General features: G+C 34.2%; 1 long non-coding RNA gene across 1 annotated transcript; it reads right to left on the bottom strand.

Annotated features, from left to right (window-relative positions):
- Positions 1–1725: 1725 nt before the first annotated feature.
- Positions 1726–7840, bottom strand: LOC132716315 (uncharacterized). The gene is made up of 3 exons (XR_009623791.1): positions 7719–7840; positions 7214–7359; positions 1726–2543 (listed from the first exon to the last, which is right to left on the bottom strand). It is a non-coding gene; the product is annotated as an uncharacterized LOC132716315 (long non-coding RNA).
- Between the last annotated feature and the right edge of the window lie 220 nt (positions 7841–8060).

Below are 8060 nucleotides of genomic sequence, written 5' to 3'. Positions count from 1 at the left end.
ACTGTCATAAAGTTTTGGAGTTTAGAAAATCGAATCATCGCCAGTAAATTAAACATGACTTAAGTGCCATTTGAATTTCTAGACTAAAATGTATGATATACGTGCTCACGTTAAAAAATTTCAAATTTCAAGAGTTTTTTTAATATAGATCCAAGTTTGCATTGAGTAGACAAATGTGATTCTATGATACTTGAATACCCAACACGATTTCAGTCACAGCAAATGTGAAGATTGCGTTCTGGTATTGTGACGTATGTGATAAATATGATTCTACACAACTTGACAACTTTATGCTCTGCGGAGCTAAACATGCTTAACAATGACACGTGCTTGCGTGATTTTATTCGCAACTTCATTATTATACCCCCAAAAACGAAGTTTGGGGGGGGGGGACTAGTATATAGGAGTCACCCGGTGGTCGGTTGGTCGGTCGGTCGGGCGGTCGGTCGGTCGGTCGGTCGGTCCAGACGTCCGTTGCATTTTCCTTGTCCGGACCATAACTTGAAGACTAATGGTTGGAATTCAATATAACTACATACAATGGTCAAGCACATTGAGAGGAAGTGCAGTGCATAAGAACCATAACTCTATCTAAAGTAATTACAGAGTTATTGCCCTTTGTTACTTTTCCATTGCTTTCTTTTGTCCGGAGTATAACTTGAAGACTAATTGTTGGAATTCATTATAACTTCATTCAATGGTCAAGCACATTGAGAGGAAGTGCAGTGCACAAGAACCATAACTCCATCTTGACTTATTACAGAGTTACTGCCCTTTGTTATTTTTCCATTGCTTTTTTTTGTCCGGAGCATAACTGGAAGACTAATGGTTGGAATTCAATATAACTTCATACAATGGTCAAGCACATTGAGAGGAAGTGCACTGCACAAGAACCATAACTCCATCTTGACAAATTACAGAGTTATTGCCCTTTGTTACTTTTCCTTGTCCAGAGCATAACTTGAAAACTACTGTTTGGAATTCAATACAACTTCATACAGTTGTCAAGGACATTAAAAGGAAGTGCAGTGCATATGAGCAATAACTCCATTTTGACAAAATACAGAGTTACTGCCCTTTGATACTTTTCCTTGTCTGGAGCATAACTTAAAACATACTGGTTGAAATTCAAAACAACTTCATACAATGGTCAAGCACAAAAAGAGGAAGTGCAGTGCACAAGAACTATAACTCCATCTTCAGTATTTATAGAGTTATTGCCCTTTGTTCCTTTTCTTTGTCTTTCTGGACTTATTACAGAGTAATTCAATAAAACTTCATCAATGGCCAACCACATTGAAAGGAAATGCAATATACAAGAACCACAACTATCTTAAATTGCCCACAACCATAACTCTATATTTCAATTCTTTTACAAGATATTCTGTTACTAGTAACATCCTCATTTCCGAAGCAGTCTTGTGGGGGTATTAATCACATTTAGTGATAGTTCTAGTTTCTTCTCCATTACTGTATACATGCAGACCTAGGTTTTTATGCAAGCAATTTGAGTATCTGTTGCAGCCCAAGAGGATTTCTGTGTCATACATTTCTTTTTTAATATTATTTTGGTAACCATAGGTTACCCATTTATTTTTTCTAATCATAATCATAGCTTTACACACAAAAGCACAATGCTTTAATCAAACTCAAATTGTCTTTAAACAAAATAATGATTATATATAATACTAATTCAACTAAGTTTATTGTAAATTTTTTGATTTTAAACAGTTCTATAGGAGTTTTCTACATTTAATATATTTTTGATTACAAGCTAAGCTGTCAGTAATTAATTCTTTACGTCAAACATATTACTAGAAATGTTATAGTAACATTTCTTATTTTTCTGTGAACTGATTAAAGAAAATAAAAATCAACTTTGGATGTTGATACTGGTTGATTGACTGTAACATAATAAATATTTTTATGTGCCATGAGTTTCTTTACTAATAATTTTTTGTCTCAAAGATATTGGTTTGGCCGCTGCTGATGCTATGATTTGATTTTTGATTTTAAAAATGTACCTGTCCATTGAAAAACTTGTATATTATTATTAGAAAACATATATGAGTATAGCATTAACCAGCAAAAGAAAAGTACCATGATGCATGTAAACAAATATGTAATTTCAACCGATGAACTTAAGACAGTGGAAATACGAAGCTACGGTATAAATCTAATTGTTTTTAGATAAATTGATGTAAAGGAGAATGCACTATGGTATAACGCGCGTGCGAGTATTTTAATAAAGATTTATATGTAAGTCTCTGTGTTTTAATTATTGACTGATTTATTATCGTCGTTTTAGGACTAGAAATTTGGCGGTGGTAGGGGATATGCAGGATCACTAGTTCCCGCTTTTTGACCGAATGTTGACCGATTGGTACCCAATAGTCCATACATTTGAGGTTGACCATACATTGGCTGTTGTCCATACATTGGTTGACCATACATTGGCTGTTGACCATACATTTGTGATTGGCCATAGCCATGTTGGCTGTAACCAGGAGGTCCTTGATGTCCAGTTGTTATGATTGCTACACCTGCGTATTATTAAAATAATGACAATTTGAATTATAAGAACACCTAAAAATATTCATCTTAATTACTAATATTTGTAACCGTGCGTTAAATAATTATGTCAATAGTATTTGATAACATGTTACATTTATTTATATATCAGAAACTTTAAAATATTTATTCTGAGATGAAGTTGTATACTGTTCATGATTATATCAATAAAATTTATCTCTTCAAAGTTAGTTGTCATGTATGATAACAAAACATTATTGATATGTTTCATCCCTTCTGTACAATAAGCATGAATCAAACCCTTCGTACAAAAAGACATTGACATTACTTTGTTTAGTACAGCTAGCTTCGTTTAGTACAGCTAGCTTCGTTTAGTAAAGTTACCTTTGTTTAGTACAGCTAGCTTTGTTAAGTACAGCTATGTTCGTTTAGAACAGCTAGCTTTGTTAAGTATAGCTAGCATTGTTTAGTACAGCTAGGTTCATTTACTTAAGTTAGCTTTGCCTTTACACCTAGCTTCGTTTAGTACATTTAGCTTCGTTAAGTACAGCTAACTTCGTTTAGTACAGCTAGCTTTGTTTAGTACAGCCAGCTTCATTTAGTACAGCAAACTTTGTTTAGTACAGTTAGTTGCATTTAGTAAAGTTAGCTTTGTTTAGTACAGCTAGCAGCTACCTTCGTTTAGTACAGCTGGCTTTGTTTAGTACAGCTAGTTTCGTTAAGAACAGCTAGCTTTGTTTAATACAGCCAGCTTCGTTTATCCAGCAAACTTTGTTTAGTACAGCTAGTTTCATTTAGTAAAGTTAGCTTTGTTAAGTACAGCTAGCAGATAACTTTGTTTAGTACAGCTAGCTTTTTAAGTACAGCTTGCTTTGTTTAGTAAAGCTAGCTTCGTTTAGTACAGCTAACATCGTTTAGTATAACTAGCTTCGTTTGTTACAGCTAGCTTCGTTTAGTACAGCTTACTTTTTTAAGTACAGCTAGCTTCATCTAGTAAAGTTACCTTTGTTAAGTACAGCTAACTTCGTTCAGTACAGCTAACTTCATTTAGTAAAGTTAGCTTTGTTTTTACACCTAGTTTCGTTTAGTACAGCTAGCTTCGTTTAGTACAGCTAACTTCGTTTAGTACAACTAGCTTTGTTTAGTACAGCTAGCTTCGTTTAGTACAGCAAACTTCGTTTAGTACAGCTAGCTTCATTAAGTAAAGTTACCTTTGTTCAGTACAGCTTACTTCGATTAGTGCAGCTTACTTCATTTAGTAAAGTTACCGTCGTTTAGTACAGCTAGCTTTGTTTTGTACAGCTAGCTTCGTTTAGAACAGCTAGCTTTGTTTAATACAGCCAGCTTCGTTTATCCAGCACACTTTGTTTAGTACAGCTTGTTTCATTTATTAAAGTTAGCTTTGTTTAGTACAACTAGCAGCTATCTTTCTTAAAGTACAGCTAGCTTTTTAAGTACAGCTTGCTTTGTTTAGTACAGGTAGCTTCTTTTAGTACAGCTAACATCGTTTAGTACAACTAGCTTCGTTTGTTACAGGTACCTTCGTTTAGTACAGCTAACTTTTTTAAGTACAGCTAGCTTCATCTAGTAAAGTTACCTTTGTTAAGTACAGCTAACTTCGTTTAGTACAGCTAGCTTCATTTAGTAAAGTTAGCTTTGTTTTTACACCTAGTTTCGTTTAGTACAGCTAGCTTCGTTTAGTACAGCTAACTTCGTTTAGTACAACTATTTTTGTTTAGTACAGCTAGCTTCGTTTAGTACAGCAAACTTCGTTTAGTACAGCTAGCTTCATTAAGTAAAGTTACCTTTGTTCAGTACAGCTTACTTCGATTAGTGCAGCTTACTTCATTTAGTAAAGTTACCGTCGTTTTGTACAGCTAGCTTTGTTTTGTACAGCTAGCTTCGTTTAGAACAGCTAGCTTTGTTTAATACAGCCAGCTTCGTTTATCCAGCACACTTTGTTTAGTACAGCTTGTTTCATTTATTAAAGTTAGCTTTGTTTAGTACAACTAGCAGCTATCTTTCTTAAGTACAGCTAGCTTTTTAAGTACAGCTTGCTTTGTTTAGTACAGGTAGCAGCTACCTTCGTGCAGTACAGCTGGCTTCGTTTAGTACAGCTCGCTTCGTTAAGTACAGCTAGCTTTGTTTAATACAGCCAGCTTCGTTTATCCAGCAAACTTTGTTTAGTACAGCTTGTTTCATTTATTAAAGTTAGCTTTGTTTAGTACAGCTAGCAGCTATCTTCGTTAAGTACAGCTAGCTTTTTTAAGTACAGCTTGCTTTGTTTAGTACAGGTAGCTTCGTTTAGTACAGCTAACATTGTTTAGTACACCTAGCTTCGTTTGTTACAGCTACCTTCGTTTAGTACAGCTAACTTTTTTAAGTACAGCTAGCTTCATCTAGTAAAGTTACCTTTGTTAAGTACAGCTAACTTCGTTTAGTACAGCTAGCTTCATTTAGTAAAGTTAGCTTTGTTTTTACACCTAGTTTCGTTTAGTACAGCTAGCTTCGTTTAGTACAGCTAACTTCGTTTAGTACAACTAGCTTTGTTTAGTACAGCTAGCTTCGTTTAGTACAGCAAACTTCGTTTAGTACAGCTAGCTTCATTAAGTAAAGTTACCTTTGTTCAGTACAGCTTACTTCGATTAGTGCAGCTTACTTCATTTAGTAAAGTTACCGTCGTTTAGTACAGCTAGCTTTGTTTTGTACAGCTAGCTTCGTTTAGAACAGCTAGCTTTGTTTAATACAGCCAGCTTCGTTTATCCAGCACACTTTGTTTAGTACAGCTTGTTTCATTTATTAAAGTTAGCTTTGTTTAGTACAACTAGCAGCTATCTTTCTTAAGTACAGCTAGCTTTTTAAGTACAGCTTGCTTTGTTTAGTACAGGTAGCTTCTTTTAGTACAGCTAACATCGTTTAGTACAACTAGCTTCGTTTGTTACAGGTACCTTCGTTTAGTACAGCTAACTTTTTTAAGTACAGCTAGCTTCATCTAGTAAAGTTACCTTTGTTAAGTACAGCTAACTTCGTTTAGTACAGCTAGCTTCATTTAGTAAAGTTAGCTTTGTTTTTACACCTAGTTTCGTTTAGTACAGCTAGCTTCGTTTAGTACAGCTAACTTCGTTTAGTACAACTATTTTTGTTTAGTACAGCTAGCTTCGTTTAGTACAGCAAACTTCGTTTAGTACAGCTAGCTTCATTAAGTAAAGTTACCTTTGTTCAGTACAGCTTACTTCGATTAGTGCAGCTTACTTCATTTAGTAAAGTTACCGTCGTTTTGTACAGCTAGCTTTGTTTTGTACAGCTAGCTTCGTTTAGAACAGCTAGCTTTGTTTAATACAGCCAGCTTCGTTTATCCAGCACACTTTGTTTAGTACAGCTTGTTTCATTTATTAAAGTTAGCTTTGTTTAGTACAACTAGCAGCTATCTTTCTTAAGTACAGCTAGCTTTTTAAGTACAGCTTGCTTTGTTTAGTACAGGTAGCTTCTTTTAGTACAGCTAACATCGTTTAGTACAACTAGCTTCGTTTGTTACAGGTACCTTCGTTTAGTACAGCTAACTTTTTTAAGTACAGCTAGCTTCATCTAGTAAAGTTACCTTTGTTAAGTACAGCTAACTTCGTTTAGTACAGCTAGCTTCATTTAGTAAAGTTAGCTTTGTTTTTACACCTAGTTTCGTTTAGTACAGCTAGCTTTGTTTAGTACAGCTAACTTCGTTTAGTACAACTAGCTTTGTTTAGTACAGCTAGCTTCGTTTAGTACAGCAAACTTCGTTTAGTACAGCTAGCTTCATTAAGTAAAGTTACCGTTGTTCAGTACAGCTTACTTCGATTAGTGCAGCTTACTTCATTTAGTAAAGTTACCGTCGTTTAGTACAGCTGGTTTTGTTTTGTACAGCTAGCTTCGTTTAGAACAGCTAGCTTTGTTAAGTATAGCTAGCATTGTTTTACTGTAGTTAGCTTTGTTTTTACACCTAGTTTCGTTTAGTACAGCAAGCTTCGTTTAGTACAGCTAACCTCGTTTTGTACAGCAAACTTTGTTTAGTACAGCTAGTTTTATTTAGTAAAGTTAGCTTTGTTTATTACAGCTAGCATATACCTTCGTTAAGTACAGCAAGCTTCTTTTAGTACAGCTAGCTTTGTTTAGTACAGCTAGCTTCGTTTAGTATAGCTAACTTCGTTTAGTACAGCTAGCTTTGTTTAGTACAGCTAGTTTCGTTTTATACAGCTAGCTAAGTTTAGTACAGCTAGTTTCGTTTTATACAGCTAGCTAAGTTTAGTACAGCTAGCTTCGTTTGGTACAGCTAGCTTCGTTTAGTACAGCTAGCTAAGTTTAGTACAGCTAGTTTCGTTTTATACAGCTAGCTAAGTTTAGTACAGCTAGCTTTGTTTGGTACAGCTAGCTTAGTTTAGTACAGCTAGCTTCGTTTGTTACAGTTAGCTTCGTTTGTTACAGCTAGCTTCGTTTGTTACAGCTAGCTTTGTTAAGTACAGCTAGCTTCGCTTAATACAGCTAGCTAAGTTTAGTACAACTAGCTTAGTAAAGTACACGTAGCCCATTTTTTCAGATCTTTTTACAGTTAAAAATTAAACTCAGATTTCTGTAATTAAACTTGCCATCATAGACAATTTTGTAGAGTATTCTTTATTTAAAACATTTGATTGTTCAATCTAACACATACCAGTTGATTGAACGGGTTGAATGGCGTGTCCCTTTCGATGACCTTGTTTAGTTAAGCAGCATATTACAGTCATGCAACAGCCGAAGAAGACGAGACAGCCTATCACTATACCAATTATTGCTCCAACTGTCAATGTATTCTTAGAGCTTAAAAAGTACAACAAAGAATTTGATAAATAATATGGTATTTTGCATTTATAAACAAATATTAAATATATAAATTAATGCAAAAAATAAAAGAGTTCAGCCAAAAGTAATTTTAAAAACTATCCGAGGCCCTAAGCTTTAAGAAGTTGAGATCTAAGTAGCTTGCAATATGTCATATTTTATAAAGTGGCCAATTAGAAATTCGTAGATGTATATACATGTAGCCTGTACCAGTATAATATTGAATGAACATATATTTTATGCACTAAATGGCAATGCACTGTATGATTGATTGAATCTAAGTACGACATTTAAATTTCAGGGATTGAAATAAATAAAAATGATTTATTTTTCCTTACCAACATTTGGTATCGTATTCACAACAGTAGTATCCGTCCTCACAATAGGTTAAATATGAGCAGTATTCCCCGCTAATTACACCTAGAAAACATGAAGTGTAATTGTGTCTTTAAACAATGTTCATGTGTGAATTTAAGTTTTGTGGGATAGATACATGCACATAGAACAAATAACTATAGTAAAAAGTAGAAAGTCAGAAAGGGATTGTGGTAAAAAAGAAAAAAATATAAATTATGTTTGTCATTCAAATAGTCTTAAAATTATATAAATACTTTTATGACTTCATAAACACAAACATGTTTGTGTGTCATATTACATGCACATAATATCATAAAGAGCAA

This window comes from Ruditapes philippinarum, unplaced genomic scaffold (genome assembly GCF_026571515.1).
Source record: "Ruditapes philippinarum isolate M1 unplaced genomic scaffold, ASM2657151v2 ctg3969_1_1_1_1, whole genome shotgun sequence".
In the NCBI taxonomy this organism is placed as follows: Eukaryota; Metazoa; Mollusca; class Bivalvia; order Venerida; family Veneridae; genus Ruditapes; species Ruditapes philippinarum.
Note: the sequence above shows the minus strand (reverse complement) of the source record. Positions and strands in the feature narration are given on the sequence as shown.